Source organism: Pongo pygmaeus, chromosome 16 (assembly GCF_028885625.2).
Source record: "Pongo pygmaeus isolate AG05252 chromosome 16, NHGRI_mPonPyg2-v2.0_pri, whole genome shotgun sequence".
NCBI lineage: Eukaryota > Metazoa > Chordata > Mammalia > Primates > Hominidae > Pongo > Pongo pygmaeus.
Window position 1 is genome coordinate 52388730 of NC_072389.2, and position 27201 is coordinate 52415930.

At 37.8% G+C, this 27201-nt stretch overlaps 1 protein-coding gene across 2 annotated transcripts in view; it reads left to right on the plus strand.

Annotated features, from left to right (window-relative positions):
* Positions 1 to 960: 960 nt before the first annotated feature.
* The window catches only part of SEMA6D (semaphorin 6D), a 585453-nt gene continuing 559212 nt past the window's right edge, over positions 961 to 27201 (plus strand). The window contains exon 1 of one of the 2 annotated variants that reach the window (XM_063652609.1): positions 961 to 1300. The gene's annotated coding sequence lies outside the window, so the exon portion shown is untranslated. The remainder of the gene's footprint in view (positions 1301 to 27201) is intronic. The other variant, XM_063652615.1, reaches the window with a different exon arrangement.

Below are 27201 nucleotides of genomic sequence, written 5' to 3' on the forward strand. Positions count from 1 at the left end.
TTAGTGATCACCAAGTTACCAACCTGAGTATCATCTTAGAAAAAGTGAGTAATATTTACAAGGAAGACTTGTTTCAAGGATTAAAGGAACATATGAGCAATCATCCAGCTAACTCCAAAATGCTTTGTTTTCCACAGGACCAATTATATGGGATACAGGCCAAGCATACAAATTGAAGTCTTCCTTCCTTTAAATACCACATAAAACCACCAAAGCTTGCCTCATATTTAATGCACATTCACTCCTTGAACATTGTTTGGATACGTACTGTATGCCAAGGACCACACTAGGAGCTGTTGACAAAGTTATGAATATGAGTATGAATTATTTCTGCCTGGAGAAACTTACAGACCAAAAGTTCTGCCTAGAGAAACTTAAAGACCAGTAGTAGAGGAAGTAATCCAAACAGGAAAATGTCACATGAGTGATAGGTATTATCATGAAACTAAGAACAGAATGCTGAGGGAAGCCCTTAGGAACTTCTCATTGTCTGCAGAAACAGGGAAAAGTAAATATAAAAATATTTCCATAACAATAACAGTGAGGAAGGGGGCTCATTAGAAAATGGCACGTTTGGCTTGGATTGGGCTAAAGAGGGTGTTCTGGAACTTTGTGGGCCTTTTTGCATATGGAGAAAGCTGGGCTGACAGTCTAACTCCAAAGGCCACTGAACAGCGGTTAGATGATTAACACCTGGGAATACATTTCTACAATATTAAAAGTGATATGTAGCTCATTTAAAGAAATACATCTTAATATGCAGTACACAATATATCTAAACCATCGCAACGACAAAATCAAACCAAGGTCCTTTGCACCGAAGGGCCTGGGGAGATGTGGGCGAAGACCCCAGGACCTTTCCCCTGCTCAGAGACCAAAGGGTTTTCAGAGCGGAGGTGGGGGCTCCCGGCAGGGGAAGTTAGAGCGAGGGAGCGGCAGGAGCACGTGGGCTGAGTGGGGGTGGGAGGACGCAGACGGCGGAGTAACCGGTGGAAGTGTCAAAGAGGAAGGAGTGGAGGGCTGCTGAGGTGACAGGGTGTGGTCTGTGAGGGAGCGGACGAACCCGGAGAAGAGAGCAGAGAGACCCACCAGGACTAGGAGGCAGTGGGGAGCGTGCCTGCGTCGCTCGGAGCGGTGACAGCAAGGAGCGCAGCGCGGGGGCCGGGCGGCAAGGGGAGTTTCCAGTCCTCGATAAGTGGAGTCCCTGCTCTGCGCTGCGTCAGCGCCTTCCGCCTGGGCCCGCGGTGCCAGACACCTGCCGAGTGCGAAGCGGGAGTGAGGCTGAGCCTTCGGCCCCCAAGTAAGTCTTCCCTTTTCTCTCCATTTCTCCTCCGTCGCCTCTACTTTATCTGCGAAGCGAGGAGCTGCAGACGGAGGTTCTGCGCGAAAAGCGCACCGGGGAGCTCTGGCGGCGTCCAGGATGCTCCAGCCTCCGGGCACGCCGCGGCCGGCGCAGGGACTTGACTGCGAGGCCCGCCGCCCGGTTCCCGTGCGCAGCATGGCCCGAGGCGGCGGCGGAGTTGTTGGCACTGATAAGACCCGTCTTTTGTGTCTTGCCCGATCCCAGAGCTGTGCCAGGCCGGGGGGAGGGAGCGGAAGCCACTTTATGGCTCCTGGCCCCACCTCTTGCCCCCACCCCAAATCCTCCGGGATTTCAAAATGCCGCGGACTCGGGCGCAAGTGAGCGCCAAACCCGCAAGCTGGGCGAGTTGAATCCGGGTGGGCAGCCGGCTGAACCGCCACGCCGCCCCGCTTTTTTTATTTTGTTTTTAGATACGGCATCTAATTGGTGGGTGCTGGGAGGCAGGGCTGGCTGGGTGAGCACGAGTACCTGGGTGTAGGGAACGACCTACCTTCTTGCTTTCCTTGGGGTTTAGAGGGGAAGGGGTGGGGGCACCCAGAGCCCCAAGCCCGGAGCGTCCCGCGCTAGCGGGCTTGCGCGCGGCCGGCGAGCAGGCGTTCGCTGGGTGGGTCCCTTGTCTGGCTCATTGTTCGCGGTGACTGTTCTTGGGGCCAGGCTGAGCGACACAGACACCGCTCACCGGGCTGTAAATAAAAGTGACGACTTGGAGGAGTCGGGGTCAAGGCTGCCGGGAGGGAAAAGGCTTGCCCATTTTAGAAACCCACTTCGAGCTCGGAAGAGCAAACGTAGTCGACAGAGAAAACCGCTCCTGAGTGCGAAACTTAGATCTGACTCTAATTCACAGAGACAGCCTAGTAAATTAAACCCTCAGAAACAGGGCACGGTATTTCCCCCATTGAAATTGTTTTCAGAGTAACGAAGATGGAGTTTTAAGTGTTATTGACAGCTGGCCGCTTTCTCTTGCTAGCACCTGTTTCCTTTAAAGATTCCTGGGTGGGGTTTATTTCTTCGCCCCCTCCCTCCTTTTTTTAGAATGTGCATTTATTCCATTTGTGCCTTCAGCTAGTCGAATTGCATGGTGCTGGGAGGAGAATCCATTTTTGAAAGCAAAGTGCAATTTCCACTCTACAAATGGCCAAACACTGGTGTAGACGTCCATTGCTCCCCCACCCTGGCCGCATGCTAACATTCATGGAGGCAGACATGTGTGCCCAGAATCAGAGGGAGCCGGTTATCCTTAGTTGGAGATCCCAAAAGACTTCTGCATACAGTTCCTTTCGTTGGATGCTAGATACTCTTATTTGACTTTCTTCTGTTCTTTAAATTACAGTGGTATCACCTGTTCATGGTGCCTATTCCTTAGCCCACTACAAAGGAGGATGCATTTTGCTGGGAAAAAATGCTCTTTTTCTGAGGTCCGTGGGTAGAATTCAGAATAAGCTCTTGACGAGAAATTATTAAATTATTATGATTTCATATATATGTGTGTATATATAAATATATATGTACACGTTTACAATATTGTCTACAAATATACAATATTTGTATATATATGTGTGTATATATGTATGTATGTGTGTATGTATATATATGTGCGCATATATATATATACACACATATATAGTATTTGTAGCTGGTTGTAAATCCCCGTAGTTACTAATGCATCCAACTGACCTGGTTATATTTCACTTTGACATTCCTGATGGACCTGCTAAGTGTATCAATCTGATGAAGCCTGGAGTTCCAGCCCTCAAGAGAAGTACTTAACATGAACACCTCTCTGTGACGGCAGTCTGATTCTACAGGGAAAAACCATGCAGTGGGAGTGTTGTTTAGGGTATGGAAAGCTGTATGATTTATTCCAAGGAGAGAAGAGAGAGTTAGGTAGAAGAAAATAAAAATGGAAACTGGGTAGGCATCCAGACCATACTCACGGTTCGACAAATATGTATGTGGGAAAGTGTATTTATTGTGTTCACTCGCTCTCTTTTATCATAATGTTTATAACCTTAATGCTTTCGTAGCAGCATTTGTACCTCTTGTTTTTTTTTTCTTTGGCTTAAAAACCATTATATTTTCAACTCTATTATTTTACATTTTCAATGCCATTCGTTCCCACTGAATGCATTGAATTATCTTTTCAATTGTTCTTTTGTCTACTTGTATACCATGTCCAACTTAGTACAGGACCACATGAGCAATGAATCAACCAGGTTCTAATGAAGAGTATTCACAGCTATGTATAAACTGTATACACATTTAACCATCTTCCCACATGACCAATTTTAGCTAGTAGCTTGTTCATCTTCTGAAGTCTCCAGACTCCAAATTCTTACCCAGATTGATTACTGCACTAAATCTTGATTGTGCAAAAACAGAACTTAATTATTTTGGTCTCATTTATCAGTCAGCAGTATTTAGTGTTGCCAAGATAATTATATCATTGAAGTTTGCATGACTTTAAAATATGTTGAAAAAGGTCTTTCTAAACTTGTTCATAAAGAAAAAAAAAAGTCCTTGTGAAGCCATAATTTCACTGCTGTAGGCCCCCTGGTCATTCGCGTTTATTGAGTTTACTCTTCCACATGAAGAATGAACCATTGTTTTGTTGTCTAGGAACTGAAGGAAGATGGAAAGGGGGCATAGAAAATGAAGCACTTGTAAATGTTATTATTTTCTGTATTTGGAAAATAAATATTTTTAAGTAAATAACGATTATCTTCTTAAAGATACACTAAAACCTTATTAAGGGATCTGAGAAAAAAATTTTCAAAATAGAAATGCTAGCTGCTTCTAAATATTCATAAAAGGTTGGTGTTTACAAACACATGTATTTTTGAACCAATCTCAAGATTTTTATGTCTTTCTATGGAATTATGAAGTATTATTCAATTATTGTTATTAAAACATTGAAATCTCATCAAAACTTATATTTAAACGTACTGTCTTTTTGCAAGTGCTTTAATTGTAATAGCCTGTTTGTTGAGATTAAAAAGAACATCATTGATGTCATGGTGTGCTTTGCATTTTAAAATAGTAGCTAATGAATTACAAACATTCATTACTCAACAACCACTTGCTGAAATTTCTCAGGACCCCCAAATAGAGATTTATTTGTACTATATACTATCATTCATGCCCTTGCTGAGTTTATGTTGATACCCTTTTCTTCTTCAAAATTAATTGCCTTTTAAATTAATACTATGTTGGGTCTGACTCTTTTGTTATTTTTCTCCTATGTCATAAATTTATGTGCAAATATCTCTAGCATTGTCTGGTTAGAGAACTTACTGTTGAAAACATGTGGGAATTAGTGGGGGGAGGGGTGAAGAGAGAAGGAGAACAACTTTTATTAAACCTGGAGTCAGGACTTAAGACAGGAAAAGAAGGGCAAGTTTCATTTAATAAAATTCACTGACGAATTTGTCTTTGACCTTTAAAAGTCCGAGCTGTGTAGTACATAATATACATTTGGGTAAATCAGGCACTAACTTCATATAGCATAAGGCAAAATAAGAGAGTTTCATGGTGCCTTTGCTTTGTTACATTTGAATGGTGGCTTTAATTCCACTCACTTTTTTATTTTTGGGGGATGCTGTTCTATTTATGTAAAAATGGAAATCGTCAATGTTTATTTTGGGAACATTTTATTTTAAAAGCTTGGTTTCTTCTATGAGTTTAGCTCTTATTAAATGTTTACTAAGATGATGTTTGATTCAGTTTTCCTAACTAAATGCAACTAGAAACACATTGATTAAGTGATTCAAATGAGCCCATTTAAATACTAAATTTAGTCTTCTCTTTCACAAGCCATTGTGAAGAAAATGTTTTGAATTATATTTTTATTTTAATAACCAATATTCATTTATATTTCCTGTAACGTGAAGACTAACATTAATGGGTAATAAAAATGAAACATTTGTGAAATGAGGAGATATAAGACAATGCAAATTAGTAATTGTGTGTACTCTTGATACCTAGCTTTTTTTCTGATAAATTAGTATTTTTAATCTCAGGGGTAATGTAGATTTCTTAACTGATCACATTTTCTTTTTGCTTTAGGCACAAGAAAGCTCAGAGCCCACAGGAGATTTAATTTATTAGTCATATAAGACTCCTTGGAATGAATATATGTGTTATCTTTCCAAATGACCTTACTTTATTCTACTTACATATACAATTTCTCTGTCGTAATGTCTTATTTTGTTTTTCTTTTTCAATTGTGGAAGAAGGCAGATCATCAAAGTTGTTATGAATAAGTGTTTAGAAGTACAATCAAGCCTGCAAGTAGTTATTGAGGTCTAATATTGCAAATGCTGAGGGGACATGAGACAAAGGAGGCATGATTTCTGATCTAAAGATACTTGTATTCTGGCTGGGTGGAGAAGCCATAAACTCCTAAGGAATTAGCTCAAAGTAAGTCAACATGTGCATACATCTGTTGCACCAAACCCTGACTTTAATGACATTCAGTTTCTAGAAAAACACTATTATAGCACCAATCAGAAAAGCCAAGTAACCAAATCTTTTAATTTTCTGGGCACACTAAAACTTAAGTAGTCTGAGGATATCAGGGTGGAAATAAATGTGGAAAAAGTTATTGTTATTCCATGGTAGTGGAAACTCCCATACACTTCTGTTTCCCTTTCTCTTTCTTTTTTCCTCTCTTCTCTTTCTTGATTCCTCTGTCTCTCTATCATTGGCTTTCTCCTTGCTACCCTGGCAGACCTGATTGACAGGTGTGACAATTCCCATGGCAAGCTAATCCCACCAGGCTGCCAGCTTTTGAAATTTCTGTCTATGTAAATACAGTATTTGTTCTAAGTACCACACTTAAATACAGTAGTTAACGTTTAAGCACCCACAGGTTGTTTCTCTTTGTACTTGAATCAACAACCATTTTCAGCTCTTAGAAGAAGGGACCACCCACAAAACTGTATTTTTTGACTGTAGAAAAACTCAGGGAGAAAAAAAAACAAAATAAAATAAAATGAAGCAAAAAGTTAAGAGAAAAAAAAAAGCCAAAAACCACAAAACTAAATTATCACTAAATTATTGACCCAAGGAGGCATGGTTAGGCTAAGGCCAAAAACTGTGAATTAAACTTCCACATCTAACCAGCTACCTCTAGATGTAAACCTGATTTTCATCTTCTCTGTCACCCACATAGACATGACTTTTTTTTCAGACATCTTGATTACAGTTAATGTTAAAATAGCTTCAAGTCTAAAATGCAGATGTGTTGTCTTGAACTGAAACGAACTATCAAACAGACAATGATAAATAATGATCATTTAAACTTGGCCTTTTAGAAAGCACATTGGATACAATAAAAATCAGTGTATTAGTACACTAAATGTGCTTCCAGTTAAGATATAAATAGTGCATAAAGCTTTAACATTTTCATCAAATTAGTGTATCACTGACATGCAAATTAACTACTGACATCTATTGTGTATGCCATGTGATGATTTCTAATTGGCAAGTGAACCTCGGAGGATTATTTATAGATTACATTGCAACAAAGTGCTGGAGTAAATTCGCATTGTGCAGCTCAATTCAAATTGGTGTTTGAGCTTTGATTCTCTTCACTTTTTCACACCCCTTTTGATCTCCAAAGGCTCTCAGAAATAAGCTAGCTAAGGTGCTAAATATCTAATTAATAACATTTGGGCAGAGAATTTGTCTTCAAATGATCCCTAAGAGATTTGGAGACCAGTTAATATCCCTCACTAGCTTGTTCAGGTATGAATAACTCTTGAGGCTGTTGAGTTTGAACTCCAAGATTTGGTAACATCCATTTCCATCCAAAGCACGTAAGATAAATGTTCACACAGGAAAAGTGAAGAGGAAACTTGAAAATTTACCAAGTGAATTAATTTTTAAGAATAGCTGCTTCTAAGGATCTAAGTGGAAATCCTATTTTATTCTCTAATGGCAATTGAGGCTTCTTTTATCTTTACTTTCCATTACAATTTGTGTATGAAGAATGCAGTGAGAGAATTACAATGTATCTGCAATTCCCATACTATGTTATTAGCTCCAAGTTTGGCCTTTCTTTATTCCATGTCTGTGTCTCCCTAAAGGTAGAATGACCAAATAAAAAATGAAGAAGTAAGTCCATTTATTCTGAACATTTTCATTTATTATGTATTTTATACATAACCTCATGAGGCAAAGATACATTAGTGTAAATTCCTGCTTACAAAGATCTAACTTATTAAATAACTTTATAATGTATTAACCTTTTCAATATTTTCTTCATGCTATATCCCATCCTGGAAGGTACAACTTAGCCTACCAAATTGGTTAAATGTCTATCTTTTCTTTAAGATTTGTTAAAAAGAAACTCTCTTCTTGAAGGAATCTCCATAGCTGGGTTTAAACTTGACATCCTTGATTGGGTGAGGTGGCTCACACCTGTAATTGCAGAACTTTGGGAGGCTGAGATGAGAGGACTGTTTGAGCCCAGGAGTTCCAAACCAGCTCTGGCAACATATGGAGACCCTGTATCTATAAATAATAATAGTAATAATAGCTGGGTGCAGTCATGCACGCCTGTACTCCCCGCAACTTGAGAGGCTGAAGTGGGAGCAACTCTCCAGGCCTGGGAGCTTGAGGCTGCAGAGAGCCATGATTGTACCACTGCACTCTAGCCTGGGCAATAGAGTGATACCCTGTCTCAAAACATATATATATATGTATATACTTGATATTCTTTTTGTAAGAGCTTGTGTTTGTGGTGTGTTTTATAGTTTATATTGAAATCATGAAAATATTTAGACAATCTAAAAAAATATACAAATACAGTATTTATTATAAGTATTACTATCATCCTAAAGCTGAGGAGATAAACTAAATATTGGATACAAGCAACACATGGAAGTAAATACTTGTGTTATTTTTAACACTTTTGAATAATTTTTTCTTAGGCCTGTTACCTTTTATGGAAAGGTGCCTTCGCTAGTAATGAGGCTATGGCATGGGTATGATCAAGGCAACTTGATTTCTTGCTGATAAAGGTTTATAAGGAAATTTATCTTTTGATTAGGAAACCTCACTTAATTTCATTAATAAACATTGAGTGAGGACTTACCATGTCCCAAGTATTGAAATAAGAAATAAGTATTAAAAAGAAAAGGTCCCTGCTCTGAAGGTATTTAGAATACAATGAAAAATTAAAGGTATCAAATAAATGTGTAGATGAAGTCATACATATTACAGGGTGTTGGGGGAGCTATAATGAAGGGTGTATGTCTCAATTTAGGAGATGGTATAGAAAAGCTTAATGGGAGAATTGAAGCTAAAAGTCAGGTATAAATTTTGCAGATGAAGAAGCAGTAGATAGTAGTCTCTGTTATAGAGTTGCTAGAGAGAAGGCAGAAAAGTGAGGCACAGATGGAGAATCAAGAAAGTCCAGCAGGAAGTATCATATATTAGGCTAAGGTTATCATAGCATTCTGGACCAGAGATGAAGATTTAGAAGTATAATCCTGAATCCAACGTTCTTATACTTTGCCTACATCCATGAAGCTGAACATACCTAAGGGAAATACACAACCATGGTGTCATTTCATACTCATTAATCTTAAGTATGTTCTTAAGGTTATCAGATGATCTTACTGTGCTTCCTGAGTCTATATGATACTTTCTCCTCTCTCCTTAAACACTCAGTGCCTCTGTCTACACCCTCACTCTCAGATGAAGGCCATGCTTCCTATTCACTGATAAAATGGAGAACATCAGAAAGGAACTTCCATTGACACTCACTGCCACATCTATCCATCTACCAGCACCTGCTCCCACATAATCTACCTTCTTGCAAGTTTTCTCACAGAGCCCTGGTGGAATTTTAACAGTTGTATCTTAGTAGAATGCAATGTAGAAATGGGTAAATGCAATTTGCCAATGAAAAAGACTATTCCCTTAGACCTAGAACTTCTATTTTTATTTGTTTAACCTTAGGAAATAATCTGGGTTTCAGTCAAAAATTTATATAAAGAAAGTTTCTTAGAATAACGTAAAATTGGAAACAATACATCTGCCCAAAGATGGGAAAAAAGCATGTTTATCATCATTAAAAAGCATTATTTTCAAAGAATAACTATTGATAAGGTAAAAATGAATGATACAGTGTAAAAAGAAAAATAATACCGTACATAGTATATCTTACAATTTTTTGATTGTACATAGAAATGACCAGAAAAATGAACATTTTGGAAGGCTGCCCTATCAGATGTTGAAATGGAAATTGTTCTCTGTAGCAAATCTATTGAAGATACACTTATCTTGGAAGAGATAACTTGATGGGAAGATTCTGGCCACACAGAAAATGTCTACTGAATAAACACAATAGAAAAATCACAATAGAGAAAACCTTTGTCCTGTTTCCAGCAGGCATTTCTCTTACCTAGCATATCCAATCCACCAAGTTTCATAGAATTAACTGCTAAAAGACATGACAAATTAACTTAATTCTTGACATCTCCACTGCTATCCTTCTGGTGTAAGAAACCATCATTTTGGGCCTGGATCGTTGCCTTACCTCCCAGCAGTTTCCTCTCATGCATGCCCTTGCAGAAACAAAGATCTGAGAGGCCATATTGCATGGTGTTTGAAGCATGGACCCCATGGATGGGCTGCCTGAGTACAAGTCCCAGAGCTGCCCCTTAATAGCTGTGAGACTTGGGGCAGGTTACTTCTCTTCCATTTTCCCATAAATAAAATTGACGATATTAATACATATTTTGTAAGGTTGTTATGAGGATCAAATGAGTATCCCTGATATGAAAATACAAAATACGAAATGCTCCAAAATCTACAACTTTTTGAGAACAGACATGGTACTCACAGGAAATGCTCATTGGAGCATTTTGGATTTCAGATTTTCAGATTAGGGATGCTGAACTTGTAAGTCTACTGCAAATATTCCAAAATCACCACAAAAAGCTCTAAAATCTGAAACACTTCTAATCTCAGGAATAAGGAATACTGAATCTTATGTTTTAGCTGTTTGTCAAGGCCAAAATTAGATTATACTCTTCTCTGCTTAAAACCATCCAAAGGCTTCTCATTACACTTTGAATGGAATCCTTATAATCACATACATCAACTTCAATTCTCGCCACTTTCTGCTTCCTTGATATTTCTATGGAAAAACAAAAAACAAAAAACTCTTGTTCTGTCACAGGGCCTTTGTGCATGCTGTTCCCTTTATCTGGGACACTTTTATCGACTCTTCATAACTTCTTCCTGCCCTTCATGTCTCTAGCTCTGCCTTCTTGAAAAGCCTGTCCGTGACTTCTATTAATCTACAGAATATCTCTTACTCTTTTTATTCACTCTTTATTCCTTATTGTCTCTTTAATAGACCTTATCTCAATTTGAGCTTTTCTTTTGTTTGGTTAACTCTTTTCCCCTCTATTTCATGACTAGATTTTAAATTCTGTGAAACAAGGATAATGTCTGTTGTGATTACATTTGTTTCCCTTAATACTTAACAGAGAGTACAGCATATGGTAGACAACTAAATAAATATTGGGTGAGTGGGTAGGTGGATGGATGGATGGATGGATGGATGGGTGGGTGGATGGATGATTGGTTTGGTTGGCTGGCTGAGATTCTTACTATTAAGATCATGGAATTGTATTTCTGAGAGAAGCTAACAATATTTACAAGGTCAAATATATATGTCATATATATGTCACTAAGGAGATACAGAAGGTTAGGTTATTAACACTCCTTATCATTTATTTCTGGCACCTAATGTCTTAAAAACACTTGTCAAAACACAGGTGCATTTTGAAAGAGTTAGAGAGTTTGAGAGGGAGAGGGGGGAGGTAAGTGGAATGGGGGACTAGACTTGAAGATACTTCAGGCCAGGGCAGACCTATGGAAACTGCAGTGTGGGGGCTAGGGAGTGGGCTGGGTTGAGGTGGAAGTATTAAGGTGTTGATAGTCCAGGCATTCAAGAGGAAGTATCACATCAGCATTTCACAAAGAACCAGATCAAAAATACTAAAGTAACTTCTTAACTTCTTAGCTTTAGAGAATGTTCAGTAGGGCCTTGCACACACAGTACCAAAATATGTGAATGAAAGATTTGTCTAGGAAATTACACTAGTTACCTGATGTCATGACATAAAAACAAAACTGTTGTCTTTCTTTGACTCAGCCAGTTTTTAAAATGGCAGTCAGTCAACTGCAGTATGTGTGTATGTGAGTGTATCTATCTTTACAGACAAACTTTTTGTTCCACATAGGAAGATACTTCATATGGAAGATGTTTTCATGTACTGCTTTTTATCATAAAAGTATAAAGGCATGGAAAGTTTTGTGTTGAACGATGTTCTCTTTGTCTTACCAGGAGGTGTCACTACAGCTCACTCAAACTTAACTAGTGCATTCTGTAGGGACCAACCGGTGTCAGCACTTACCAGAATAGCATTACCTGCCTACCAAGTTCTCCACCAAGTTATATAAAGGAAATTTGATGAAAAAAGAATCATTTCCAGATGCCTATTTCTCCTTCATACAAATATTCTCATCATTAATTACCTGAAACTTAAAAACTTGTTTAATATTCTAGAAACAAATAGCATTTTTACTTTCCTTTGAGTGTTGAGTGGGGACAGTGGAGAAAAAAACAAAGAGCAGAATGAAAAGAGGAAAGATGGACACAGAGAAACATGAAAAGAAGGGTAAAACAGAAGTGTTTCCAGTGACAATGTGCTGCGTGAAGACCCCAGAGCACATTGCTTTCTCACCTGTCTTACTTGGACTGCATCATCCGTTCCCTGCCCTTTATCTCTGCCCAGATAAGTCTAACTTTCTCTGCCAGAGCTGGGATAATTAGAACAAAAATGATTATCTGATGTTGAGCTAATATACTATCACAGATCTTTGACATATATAATTTTCTATCTCCCCTGATAACATTATAAAATAGGTATTAATACAAAAATTTTCCAGGGGAAGAAAATGAAAATCAGAAAGTTTGCATGATTTGTGGTTATAATTGTGTATTTCACCATGGACTTACCAGATGTCAAAACCACACTCTTGTTCTTTTCATGATGCCTCTAAAGGATCACTCTCACGGGAGACTTTCCTAATGTCCTTTAACTCCTGACCCTGACCAATTTAGGTATCTCTTCTCGGGGTTGTGTGAACACTCATCATGAATGAGCACAGCCTTCTATTTTCTTGTCTACCTCTTCGTCCAGAGTCTGAGCACTTTGAGGGTGGACACGATGTCTTGTTGAAAGAACAGAATGTGAGACCCCCCATTAACTGGATGGGTGAGTAAGAGGAAAGGCTCACCTACATTTGGGGATTCAACGTGGGTGAGGGTATGGATGAAGGACAGCAGGGAAAGCAAGGACCCCCCAGGCCACCTGCCTTCACCCACCGCCACTGGCCCCAGGTGCTTCACAGCAACTTATCAATAAAGAGGAAAGTTTCAGATTTTTTTTTTTTTTTTTTTTTTTGGAGACGTGAGAACAGGGTTAACTACCCAAGAATCAGGCGATATTCATCCAGCATAGCCCACGCATTGTAGGTCCACTAGGACTGGAGGGAAGTAACTGGCATCTGAGGAGCTGTGTGTTCTGCTCTCCTCCAGGTGGCAGCATGGCCCAGCTGTTGGAGACGAGCTCAGTTCTTGGACATCCCTAATGCTGCCAGACTCAGAACTGTTCTCAGGGCGTTTAGTGCCCTGGGAATGATTAATGGCTCTGCCCGTTCACTGCACCCGGAGGGTAATTGAGCCTGCAATATTTTGGAGGCTGCAGAGAGGCTTTCTGAGCCACTGTCTGATAGAAGGGGCTGCAACATTTTGGACATTATATCCCTTGGGAGACCTCCTGGAGGACATTTGTGTGCCAAAAGAGATCTTTGGCAGAACTCTTTAAAGAGGAAAAAAGACAGCCCCCCTAAAATATGGGGAAATTGAGCAGTTTTAATGTTTTTTCAGAAATTTGGTTTGCTATATGTTCCATATTCTTTTTTCCTTCTTTGGTTCTGAAATAATATTCCTTTCCACCTGACTTAAAGCAAATCCTTTGGAAGGTAGCTTATGTTAATTGACTGAGTATTTTGAAAGCATGCAGGCAGAGCTATGTAAAATGTCTTAATTTAAATCAGCGCTAAGTCTTTTCATATTGTAAGCTGAGGTATTTAAAAGTAAGATGATTGGAAATTTCTAAAGTTGCACACGATTCAAGAGAATGCGAAACATGTTAGAAGGAGCTACTGGCACGAGGCTACAGCATCCATTTATTCTCAATATACACATAATATCAATTATAGAAGACAACCAACAAAAGATCTTAAGCTTGTCGGGTTGGGTTTGTGTGACTGCTTCTTTTCATTAGAATTTTGAGTAACTGGGAAAAATGCCAGATTCTGAATGGTTTCTTGAACAGGATGTACTAGGAGATCTTAGCACTGTTAAGAAAAAAAATCACGTATAAATTCAGAAAACCTTTGCTCATCTATGTGGCCAAATGGGGAATCTAACCCTTCTCGTTTCTGTAGTTTGGATTTAAGTACCTGTGGTGGTGGTTTTGTAGCTTCTTCTGTGGATTCTTTAATATCACTTTGGTACTTTTAAGAACAGTTGTTCTTCCCTAACCTATGAGATTTTACTCTCCATCATAGAAGAGTCTCTCCTGGTAGCCTGTGATGATTTGAAGCTGTACCCTGTATAAGAGGTTATCTTCCAGATGTTTAGAGAGCCAAACTTAACTGGTTCTCTGTGTGCCAACACTTTTAAGTTTTCACAGGCAGTGAGTTTAAGGTCTTTAAATCACTGGAATAGAGTAGAAAATCAGAAGAACAATTAGGATGGCCTCTCAAATTCTGTTTTTAAATTAGATTACAGATGTGCATAGACTGCTATTCTATCTTGCCTTGCTTTGTTAAATTTATCTGAAAGATTGAACTTGCAAGTGTCTTTTTTTTTTTGTAATGAAGACCTAGGCTAAAGATTGAAAGAAAGGAGTGGAGAGGGGGAATTAATTGAAATAAACCCACAATAGTTCATTCATAGCCTCTAATTTAACTACCACAACAAAATTAGTGGGGAAAAAAAATCCTAGCATTAAGTCTTGTTTGGTGATTCATGACTCACTGAAGGGCTTTTCTCAGCCTACCAGTTTCTTTGGCTGTTTTGGATAATTTATCAGAAATGTCCTGAAATGACCTCTTGATGTGGAGATCTGTATTCCCATGCCGTCATTAATTATTGCACTGTTTAATATATACACACTACGGAGTACTCTAAGTATTATTGTTTATATTTCTTATCTTTTCGCTAATTTTTCAAAATACATTACAAATTTCTTTCTGTGTCATATTTTTAAACTAATAATAATTTTTGGATATATTTAAATCATTTCCTTGGGGAGTCAAAAGGCTTACTGTCCTAGAAAAGGACAGAGTTGGTATTACCTGACACATGTAACATAATGCTCTCCAACTTCATCTGTGTTGTTGCGAATTACAGATTTTCCTTATTTTTTTTGTGGCTGAATGGCACTCCATTGTGTATATACCTCATGATCTCACTCACATGTGGAATGTAAAAAAATTGATCTCATAGATGTAGAGAGTTGGATGGTGGTTACCAGGGGTTGGTGCAGAGGGTGGGAAGATCTTGGTCAAAGGATATAAAATTTCAGTTAGACAGGAGGAATAGGTTCAAGAAATCTATTGTACAAATGGTGACGTTAGTTAATATACTGTATTCTTGAAAATTGCTGAGGGTGGATTTTAAGTGTTCTCACTACAAAATATGACAACTCTGTGAGGTGATGCATATGTTGGTTGGCTTGATTATACCATTCAAAGTATATATTTTTCAGGATTTGATATTGTGCAATATAAATATATACAATTTTATCTGTCAATTAAAAAAATAAAATAAGATATGGATCCCATTGTGTCTAGGATCATGTTGTTTCCTAAAGACAGAGCTCTAAGGAAGTGGATTAGGTGAAAACAATAACAGCTTGGCCTCCTTCTCTGCTTAGAAGGGCTCCTGTGTTGTTTAACTCCCAAATGAATCTTTCACACCGAGGGTCGACCAAGCAGGGACCTGGATTCACACTTGCAATTGGATGAGATTTTTTTTTTCTCTTTTCTTTGGGGAGGATAAGGGTTAATTAGCAAGAGAACCAGGATTCAAATTTAACTTTTTCTAAACCCAAAGCCCAAAATTTTCATTCTACTTCCTTGACACCAATATTTTTGACGAACTGTTCATAGCAAAGGATCACAAAATTATACAGTGACAGGAGGGAGGACACGTATACGTCAATATGTTTTTGTGCTTCTCTGAAACACCTTAAGGGAAGAGATTTCAATGGGTACAGTTTGGAGTCCTTTCCTGGGAAGGAACTTCCCTTAAAAAGCATCAGTCTGAGGACTAAACAGGAAAAAGGAAGATGTGGAAGAGAAAAACATTGACAACTACTTTACACTTTTCCCCTACTGGTTTTGCCTTTGTGCCTCAGCATCAGCAGTAAGTAATTGGGCTTTAAGATCATTAAAAGTTTCTGTATGTAAGTCCACTTGTTTGTTTGTTTATCTGTTTTTGTCTCATTATTTCTAATCTTTCCACAAAATATTTCAGGAAGCAAATCTGTTAGGATAGTTAAATAGACCTATTGGCTAATGAAGAGGTTTATATTAAGGTGGAGAAGAAAGTTATGAAAACAGATGGTTTCAGCTGCTCTCATTACCAGCCATGAATTATACCACCTGGAGAACTCTGCAATTCCTGTGAATTCACAATACATTTCCAGCAAAGTGTTTTGCTAAGTAGTCTTGCTGGGTGGAGTAGGTTTTGTGGTTGAGTAAGGCAAAGGTATAAGCAAGCCACTTAGAACTCTGTACTCTGGGAAGAGTGTGTGTCTCCCCTACAACGGCAGAAAATAAAAACATTCCTGTTTTACTTGGAATATGTTTTAGAATGAATATTTAAATATCTAAGTGGATATGTACGTGGGTCCTTGTGTATGTGTGTGATATTTCTGCAATTCCTTCCAAAAAAATGATGTAGTCCCATTATGAAAACCTAACTACAGAAGAGCTAGAAATTTATTTATTCCATCTTGACCTGTGCTCAACTTTTCCGTGATAAAACACTCCTCAAGCCTTCCTTTGCAAGAACAACTTACTAAACTAAAATATATCTCTCCTCTCTCCTGCCTTCTCAGCACCAAAGTGTAGGATTTATTCTAGAGTATATATGTGTGTGTGTGTGTGTGTGAACTGAGATGTCTAATAATACAAATAAATGGCATTTACCAAATTCATGCTGTGCATCTTGCAGTGAGCTAGGTTAGCTAGTTACATACATTATTTCATGTAGTTCTCATTATGAAAGTTACTATTATTAATACTGTTTGACAGATTTAAAAAAACAGAATCTTTGAGAGGCCAAGTAGCATGCCTAGATTTCAGCCAGTTGCGGTAGAACTGAGGTCATCCTCAGAGAACACACTTTTATGATGTATATCTATATGTCTTTGTCTATATACTCCATATCACTAGGTTCTGCTCAAACCAAAAGCAAGATTACCCAATGAAGGAACACTGAAGATTATCTGTGTACTTAAGTTGCCCTGAAATAAGAGAAAGGGCGAAAGGGCTGTGGAAATCACAAGACTCCAGTTTTGATTTAGGTCCCCCTGCTTCCTCGCTCTATATCTGATGTGCTGATCTTATTAGCTTGTTGGGAAGAAGACCAACTACATTTGTGAAAAGTGTTATAAGACTGTAAAGGACTAGGAAACAAGGTACAACTAATCAGATAAACAAATTTAAGTGGTACTTGTTTGAGGGAGAGTTGGCAACCCTTCTTTGGGGTCGAAAAATTATATTTTATAAAATTCACATATCGGGAACAAAATGTGTACTCAAAAGCATAAAATAAGCCTGGAATAAATTCAAGTGCCACTTTTAACTATAATTCTTAGCATTTTAGTCAATGTTAATTATTACTATTTTATTCTAGTGAATTACTAAAATAAAGAAATATTAATTATGCACTATTCTAACCAGCTTTAAATTTATGTAGTAAAGTCATTAAAAATTTCTATCTGGTACTAGGATAAAAGTACACATACAATTTCACTCTTTTACTAAGGCTGACATTTTGAGGTTGAGTTAAAACTGCAGGGCAGTTTTCAAAAAATTGCCCTACAAACATCATATAAATACATTTTACACATTTATAGGTAGAAAAAGAAAGATATTTCCAAAAGTTAACCTAGAATGCTTCCCCAGCATTTCCTGATTTCTATGCTTAACAAAATCATTCTTCATTGATTTAGAAAGTTACCAAAACAATATGATGACTTAAGGATTTCTTGTTTCACCAGAGCTGCATGGTTTCTTTGAGCGTGCTTTAAGAGAGAGGGAGAAGCCAGGGTGGGCATGAAGAGCCAGTATGTAAGCTGTATTCAAGGTGGTCTCTGTCTTTTTAGAGCTAAGGGAAACTGTCTTTTGCCTTGTCTTATTCATCTATTTAGTAGAAAGCTCATGTGTGTTTTGTATCTTGGAATATTCAGTCTTTTAAATTTACTTCCAAATAATTTGTTTCTACATTATGCTGCTTTGTTTGTAGAGAACAATACTTACACAAGTGTTTTATGAAGTAAAATGAACCAACACTGCACTCTACAAAGAGAATTTCAAAATAAAAACCATTACGGATGAATGGCATACATTACAGACATCTCTACCATATGTCTTAATGGGTCTGTTGTACTGAGCTCATTTACAAAATTCATAGGCAGTAATTTATCTAAGAAATAGAGTGATAATGCTTTCAAGACAAAGACAGAAGTAGAAATGTGGTAAATATAAAAGACACATTAATAATTTTTCCTATGACCCTGATTTCTGTCTTTTCTTTTAAATTATTCAGAGTCATATCAGAAGGATAGTTTTAATAATACAGACATTATTCAATATCAGTAGAAGTTTGGCAACATTACTTCCTAGAGTAGGTGGTTTTGAGACAGAGTAGGGACAGGGCTTGGCTTCACCCCCACTAGAGCATTCTTTTATGCAGTCTCACTGATCACAAAACCTATACCACTGCCTTACTGAAGCCATAATGTTTAACCATACCTTTTACTTAATTCCAGAAACTGGCCTTAAGAGATCCAAATATTAAACCAAGATTGTGGAGTGTCCCACCTCAGGAAGGAATGCTGAACAATTGATTTACAGCCTGTTGCCGGTGGTCAGACCACCAGTTGGTCCTTTATTGAAGATAATTTCTATACCCTACTCCTCACATACTTTGCCCAGCCCAGATGACATACCTTATTCCTGATATCAGTTCCCACACTTTGCCTAATAAAAAAACCTCTGCTGGCTTTTTTGGGGGGTCAGCTGGAGGATCCTTGAGCTTATGCTGTCTTCCTTATGCTTGAGCACAAGCCCCAAAATAAAAGCTGTGTTCGGGAAATTGCTTGGCTTCATGTTAAAATGTTCATTACATGGGGAGCCACAAGCCTGTGGTCTGTAACAGATTCAGAGGATGGGAGAACTTCCGACACCATTATGATACAGTAGGTAGCTAGTCAGGAATGAGCAGGTCAGGAGAGGGCCTCCCTGACCCCACCAGGAGTGTTAGGCAACCATCAGGTGATTGTCAGGAAGTTGTTACACTGCATCTCTAAAATAATAATTGGTCACAGCCAGTACCTGAGAAAGGCGGTCTCCCAATAAATAGATACACCTGAAACTGGTGATCAGCGGCTTCCTGATAAGATCTCAGGAGCTGGGCGGGTGGCCTCAAGCAGACACATTAAGAGGCAAAATGACAGAGTTTAACTGATGTATGATCTTCCAGGGACATTCGACTGGTAAGGGAAGAATGCCTCAAGTGAGCATGTGTACAACTCCAGTAGACACACTGTACATGCTCACCTCCCAAGCACTAGCAGGCCACTGCACATATAGACAGCATGCCTCCTCCCAAGGAAAGAATCAGGAGAGAAGAGATGCAAGACCCTGGAAGTATGTCAGCATACAAAACCCCAAGTCAAACGGTCAAACCATGCACTTGATCTCTCAAGTCACCTTCGTGGCCCTCTTCCAAGTATACTTTACTTCCTTTCATTGCTGTTCTAAAGCTTTTTAATAAACTTTCACTCCTGCTCTAAAACTTGCCTCAGTTTCTCTTTCTGCCTTACGCCCCTCAGTTGAATTCTTTCTTCTGAGAAGGCAAGAATTGAGGTTGCTTCAGACCCTTACAGATTTGCAGCTGGTAACAATTACACTTCTAAGAGCAAAAAAATGACAAAGTGTAGGAAATTCTGTAATGAAGGAATTTCTGAGATGTAGACTCTATCCACCATGGTGTATAAAATATATCTGAGAGATATCTCTCTCCAACAACATCTCTTTCCTTCCTTTTAGTGAAAACAAAGAATGCAAAATATTTATATAATTAGATCCTTAATTGTTTTTTAAAAAGTTATTTTCAAAAAGAGTCTGAACTGTTGTTTCTTCACCTTCCTTTTCTGGATCTGCCTGTTTGAACTGACTCAGTTGATACCACCTTTCACTATTAAAAGTTTTGGGGCTCAGAAGGCAATACCCCTAAACTGGCACTTTGACATGTTGAGAGGTCTTAGAAGCTGCCTCAGAATCAAGTTCCCTCTAACCTTGTCCTATTCCCCCACCCCCAATTGCATGGAGGGACTCTTTCTGGAATTTCTTATCTGACTAAGAAAGCTTCTTTCCAAAAGAAAGGCAATTGTCTTAAGATCCTCTCCCTAGGAATCTCATCAAATAGCTAGGAAAGATCAATCACTGGAAAAGAGAAGAGACTGGAAGTCCATCACCACACCCAGGCAGATTTTTCATCTGTTCTTCTGAGGGCAGCTCTGAGAGATTGTCTAGGAGACTTTATATGTCTAAGAACAAGACAACCTTTAACCTTTGTTCCTGTGCCTTTCCACCCTTACAGGCCAATCCATTCCCCCATTTTTCTCTTCCCTATGAAGAGGTCATTTAAGCTTCAACCATCTGGCCCATCTTTGAGCTCATACTTTATAGGACTGCCATGCTCATGTGTGTATGTAAAACATTTGTTATGCTTTTCTCTAGGTAACCTGTTTTTGTAATAAGAGTGTCGACCTTGACCCTTTATGATAGGGAGGAAAAGGATCATCACCTTCTTTCTGCCCCTGCAAAAGGAAAATACTTTGGGCATGTTAAGAGTTACTGAATGAATCTAATTGTTTTGTGGACATGAAAATCCACACATTCCTATTTGTTAATTTAAGAGACTGAAAATTTTATAAATCAGTGCTGTGTACCAGTATGTTTACATAGAAGTTAATTATTTTAAACAGAAAATATTCATGGCATAGATAATACAAAATAATTTGACAATAAAATATTTAGCAGTAACCATAAGCTATTAATTGCAAACCTCCTTTGACTTGAGAAGAGAGTGGTGGACACTGGACTGCTGGAACTCAGAGCAGCTGCAGAGAAGGAAGAGTCGAATTATTACAACAATTCAGTTTCTATTCTTATAGGTGGCCACACAAGGTGATTTGTGAGGAACTATCACTCTGGCTACAGTTCCATCAGTGATCATCCTAAGCTATTCAAAAGCATTGAAGCCAAATTCAGTGAAAAATTTAACCTCCTGTGGTGCGCTTGTCTTCCAAATACAGTATTTGGAAGACTGTATTTGGAAGACAACGGAGACTTGGTACTTTTCCACTGTGAGGTATATAAAAGTCTTCTGTCTCAAAAAATAAATAAAAGGTAAATTCTCTCACTATGGACTATTCAGTTTGTGTGGAAGATCATTAATGAGACACTATAAAATATGTGGCCAGAGGTTACTGTTTACAATAAAATTGAGGTTATATCTTCATACTATTTCATTAAGTTAATCGCTGGAAAGGGTGACTGGTTAATAACGACCATGTTTAATCACCTGGTCAGTTGAGGTCTGGGTTGAATTGACAGATTTGACTACTTATTTGTAGGTTTTGGACCTTTCTCTGGAGTTGGGACACTAGGAAAATGCAATATAGAATCAAAGGGGAGTTTAGAGATTAGCTAGATAGAAATCTCAACACGTGTCAGCTCTGTGACCTTGGTTATATAACATCTCTGATAAATTATAGAACTTCTATAATAAACGGAGATCAAGTAGATCATATATGAATTAAATGAAATAATATATGTGAATCATCTATTGTGTACAGCATATTTTAAGTGCTCAATTAATGATGTTTATGGTTGTTTTTAGGGAGGATTATAATTGGAGAATGATTAAACTTGTTAAAGTATGGGCCTATGTAGAATTTTTCAGGTAAAGGGATTTGAACCCAAAAAAGTTAGTAGACAACCTTGGGGGGAAAAGAGAAAGAAGCTGTAAAAATGTCAGATTTATTTAGCACCTACTATGCTTTGGACACTGTAGTAGGCATGTGGTTGAAGAGAAAGCTGTATAAGAGGACATAAGAACATCAAAATTAATATTTACCTGATTATAGTTCTTCCCAATTCCTTTGCAAAAGTTTCTGCCTCTGAAAAGAATCTGAGTTGCAATTTAAAAGTCGTTTGCTAATTTGTGGCCTGGATTACAAAACCAGTTCCAATCATTGTAGATACCTAGTATATTTTGTTGAAAGTATGCTACTAAGGAAAAATAATGAACTATTTATTGTCTTCTCCTTTTTGCTCTTATGAATTTTGGAATTTGATGTGATTAACAGTTTCCACGTGTGTCCTTCTATATATTTCTCTCTTTGAGAAAGTGAACCCTCAAAGGAAGGTATACTTCGTATAGCGAGGTTCTAACATATTGTCATTACATAGTTGTGCATGGTGACAAATTTGGAATTAATGAGTGAGAGTCAGTTAACAAATAAGTAAACCTTCAGGTTAAGATCAGTGGTTTAGTGAGCAGGGTCAAAAGCATATTTGCCAGACACATCAATGTCACTCTGCCAAGTTCTGAAATGCATAAAATATTATATTATAAAAATGATTACTGTCAAATATAGGGAGGTTCTGGTAAAAAAATGCTGTGTACATTATTTGCTGATGGCATTATAAATTGAGAAACCCTTTAGAAAGCCACAGATATATTTATATGCATGCCATTATATATTCTCTTATGAAAACATTTGAATAGACCATAATAAGCTAAAAATTAAAAATATTTTATTTTAATCAATATTAATAGCAAAAAGAGATACAAGTCCAGCAAAGTAATTATTTTATGTTATAGTTTATCAACACATATACTGCAACAATATAAATATAGCATGCATGCATAGGTCATATGCATAAATAAAAATAGTAGTTGGATAAGTGACTTTTGCATTTGAGCAACATTTATTTATCTTATTTTGCCTTTCAATACACTTCTAAAATTATCCCATTTTAATGTCATCAATAGATAACGTAGACACAACTGTACCTTTTCTTCTGATAATTCAGTATCTTTAAAGGCTCATCATTAGTTTCCTTCATTTCAGTATCCTTATACTAAAATTTTGGAATACATGGATGACTGGGTTAAGTGGGTATAATATTATTAACTTCAAGCCACATGCCTTGAAGGTTGTTTTAACAAATAAATATCCAATATGTATTAATGTTCATATATAGTTCCTTTTACTTACTAAAAATCAATATAAGGTAAAAAGTCAAAGGCCGACATGTATATGTGTCTTTTTTGGCATGTATATGGAATCTGTTGGCAGCACAATATAATGAAACAGAACTCATGGCCAACAGGTTGGTCGTGTTGATTTTACAGATGAGAGAACCCTGGGAGACAGAGAAATGAAGTGGTTTGTTCAGGGTTACAACACCAGTTGAAGGCAGAGCCAGGATTAGCATTTACAGGTTCTGAGTAAGTTCAAAACTTTTTTATTCACCCCTTAGGCAGAATGCTTTTCCCATCACCCTGAAATGAACTCTTAGCTTCCTTCCAGCCTCAGAGCCCGTGAAGATTTTTCTCTACCTGCAGTGTCGCATTTGCACTACATTTCCATGTCTAAGGAAAACAGGAGCTTCCATCCTAGCCAGCAGTTACTATGTTGTGCACAATTACACAGACATAATAAATGCATGGTTCTCGGGTGGTCATGTGTGCATGTTCTCATTGGCTGCATCTTCTCAAAATCAGGAGTTCTGCTCCTCAGCTCTACAGTATGAATGTGTTCACTTAGCCAGCGGCATTCCTATCTGTCACAACAGCGTTTCTGCAGCCCTCTCCCCACCATCCGCAGGCAGAAATCCTGGTCACAGCAAGCTGCTCCCACTGGGGTAGCTTCCAAAAACCAACAAAAGCAAATTAGTGTTCCTGATTTGCTTCAGAAACAAACAGCAAAGAAGCCTCTCCAAAAATGCCTTAAAAAACAAAAAATGAGAGAGAGAAAATAACTTCAAGGGAAAACCTACCACTACTCATGAAGGAGGCTCCAGGATAAAACTTCAAAAAAGATAAATGGTTGCTGAGGACTGTTTGCCCATTAGCCTGTGGTGGGCAATTAGGCAGCAGTGGAAGAGAGAAGGAGTGGCTCAGTTCACTTGAGGGTCCTAGGGAACCAGCCTCGAAAGAATTTTAAAAAGAATACAGTCGCTTGATTTAATTAATATGATGAAATGAACGTTGGTTATATTTAATCTCTCCATTGACTTGCAGTTTTCCCATCATTTATACATGGCTTCCTCCTTTGCTCCATTTGTGCTTGACCTTCTTATTTCCTCCTTTGTGCCAGTATGGTGAAGAAGCCCTCCTGCTATATCTCCCATTTACAATGCGGTGAGAGAATTTCTGGGTTTTAAAAAATCATGAGGGCAGTAGGCAATTATCAGTCAGAAAACTCTTCTGAGTCTCTTTGGAAAACCATTATTTTATTACCCTTTTCCAATAATACTGACCTAGAAACCTAGACAGTAAATATTAACTGAGAACCTATTTATGAATCAGGCACAAGTCTAGCCATCATGGGAGGTCCAAGTCTAAGTAGTGCTTTGTCCTTGTCCTCAAGAATTTCATGGTTTGAGAAGGGAATGTGAAGATTTGCTGGTAAGGTTCCAATTTAGCAAATCTGCCCGGCTACCCTATTTGTCTTTTCTCCTCTTCTGGCTCCTTGCACCCAGGCCATATTTTTGATGAAAAAGGCAGTCCTCTAAGAGAAAGGGCTCTAAATTGTGGCTCCCAAACACGGGTCCTTAGAGCAGTACCTCCAGAATAACCACTGTGCTTTCTGAAACTACTTAATCTAGTACAAGATCGGAGTACCCTGGAGAGAGGACTAAGATGTCCATTTTGCAGATGCCTTCTAGGGAATTCTGGTACTTCACCAGGTTGGGAAATCAGCATCAGAGGTACCAATAATGTACAGGAGGGAATGACTGTGGAAACAGGTACAGTAGCCACCAGCAGACACACACACACACACACACACACAAAATACTGTAATGGTTAAAGACTTTCAGCTGTGGAGTCAGATTACCTAGGTTTAAATTCTCTCTGCCACTTAGAGCTGTGAGATTTGGGGCATGTTTTAAAACCAACTGATCTTTAGTTTCCACATTTTTTTTAAATGAGAAAAATAATATGACCCACCTCATGGGATTATTATACTGATTAAATTAGTTAACATATTAAAACCATTTAGAATAGTGCTAGAGATATAGAAAACACCCAATAAGTATTACCTATCTTTATTATCACTATAATAAGGAAGTTTATGCTTAGAGTCTTATGAAAATACAGATGAGATACATCTCTATTTAGTCCTCTGTATTAAATAAAGCATTAAAAACCTGCTGATACAAGAGACCTTCTAAATACTAGGTGATTTTTGAATTGTGTTTCAGAAGAGGCTTGTAGGCTGTTTTGTGTTTTCTGTGTTCAGCAGATGGTGATAACTAGCCACTACCCTCATCATTACACTATACTGCTATACATTCTATTGCTTTCCATTTCTTCAATATAAAGATCTCAGGAACAATCAAAATTATAAAGCATAGAAGAACATTAAACAGTTTTTAAATCCCATTAATTGTCCATTTCTCATCATGGTCTTAAGTGAGCCCCAGAGTAATAATGTTCAGTTATATTTGAGTCAATCAAAAATATTAATATTTCTGCTTATCATTGGGCAGAAGTTGGTATTCTCATTCCAGGACTGTTTCTGACTACCAGGTTGGTCTTGGGCATGTCCTGTAACATCTTTGGGCTTAGTATTTTCACTGATAAATAAGATTGGGTTGACCTCTTGGGATAACTAGAGTCCCTCATACTGCCTGTGGTTTCTTTCACTCTGCTGTTTGTCCAAATTTGAGTAACAATAAAGGAAGACTCTTCACTAATAAGAAGGAGTTCAGTTTCAGGATGTTGATTGGACCACATGCGTAGCTTGTAGATCCCTCCTTTTTACTCTTTGAGATATTCTTTGTTTTCTGCAATAGCTAGACCCAAGGCCATTCCATTATTTCTAATAGGTAGGATAATCTCATGTTTCAAAAGTATCACCTATATATAGTATAGTTCAATAAAATATTAATACATGGGGAATAAAATATTCAATAAAATATTAGTACATGGGGAAATATTTCCATGATAATGAAAGATGGAGACATGCCATGTTAAATTGAAACTGGTTCTTTTTTTATCTACTTAGAATCTGAACATGTGAATGTACACTGAATTACCAATAGGAGAATATAGTATAAAATGCTTCCAAAATATTTTGATCACGGAACCCTAACTTTCGAGAAATATTCCATGGGATCAACATTTCAAAGAGTACAGTTTTGCAAATGCTAGAGGAGTTTTGACCGTTTTTGACTTTCTAAACAAGTATCAACCATCCAATAATCTAGTTTTCTACCTGAAGTTCAGTGAAAAGTAATGCCCAAAGAATCATTCATCAAAAATGGCAGATTGAAAAACTTTATATTAATTTATTCACTGCTACACTGTAATATATTCCACTGTTTCAGTTCAGAGATCTCAAGAGTAATGTAAATTTTCTGAATATTTCATTTAAGAATGTATACAAATGTCAGATGTGAGGAAGAAATCTTAAGCTGAAATCATTCCCTGGTCCCCGTTGCCTCTCCAGGTCTGCTGTGTTGATCCTCAGTAATGCTCATATGCCAAACAAGGCTTAACTTCCTTGTTTCTAAGGAAGTTTCTCAAATGTTGCCAATCCTAACTTAGTCTTTATGTATAAAAAGGAAAAGATTGAAATTCTTATGAATGCTTTTGATTCATTGGGCCAAAGGAGCAATTGCCAAGGCCCTATGAAGCCCTTAAAGTGGAATGACCAACAGTTCCTGTACCAGTGTGAATGTTAGGTTTTTGTCCTAAATAAAAGAAAACTACTACATTTTCTTCTTAAAAAGGGAATGGGATAAAGAAAATGATATAAGAAGTCTTTACTTCCAATAGATGTCCTATTTCTGGAAAGATGTTAGGCCTTTTACCCAATGACCTACCCTTTAAGTTTCAAACTTCAGTTTTTAAAAATATGTTTAACTGATTAAATCCCATACCATTTTCTTAAAATAAAGGGACTTTTCACTAGCTTTTACTGTATGTGGACTTTAGTGGAACCCTGAATGGGTTCAAATAATAATTCATCCAAGCCAAGATTTCTTTTTCTGCACATTTCTATTTCTATTTTGAGGCCAGGGGAACACACAAAAGAAGGTGGGGTTTCTGGAAGTCATCATAAATAAATAGAGGTTGTTATATGACCTCCCTTTCTTAGAAGATACAAGCTGCGATATTTTTTTAGGTTAGATATACTTGG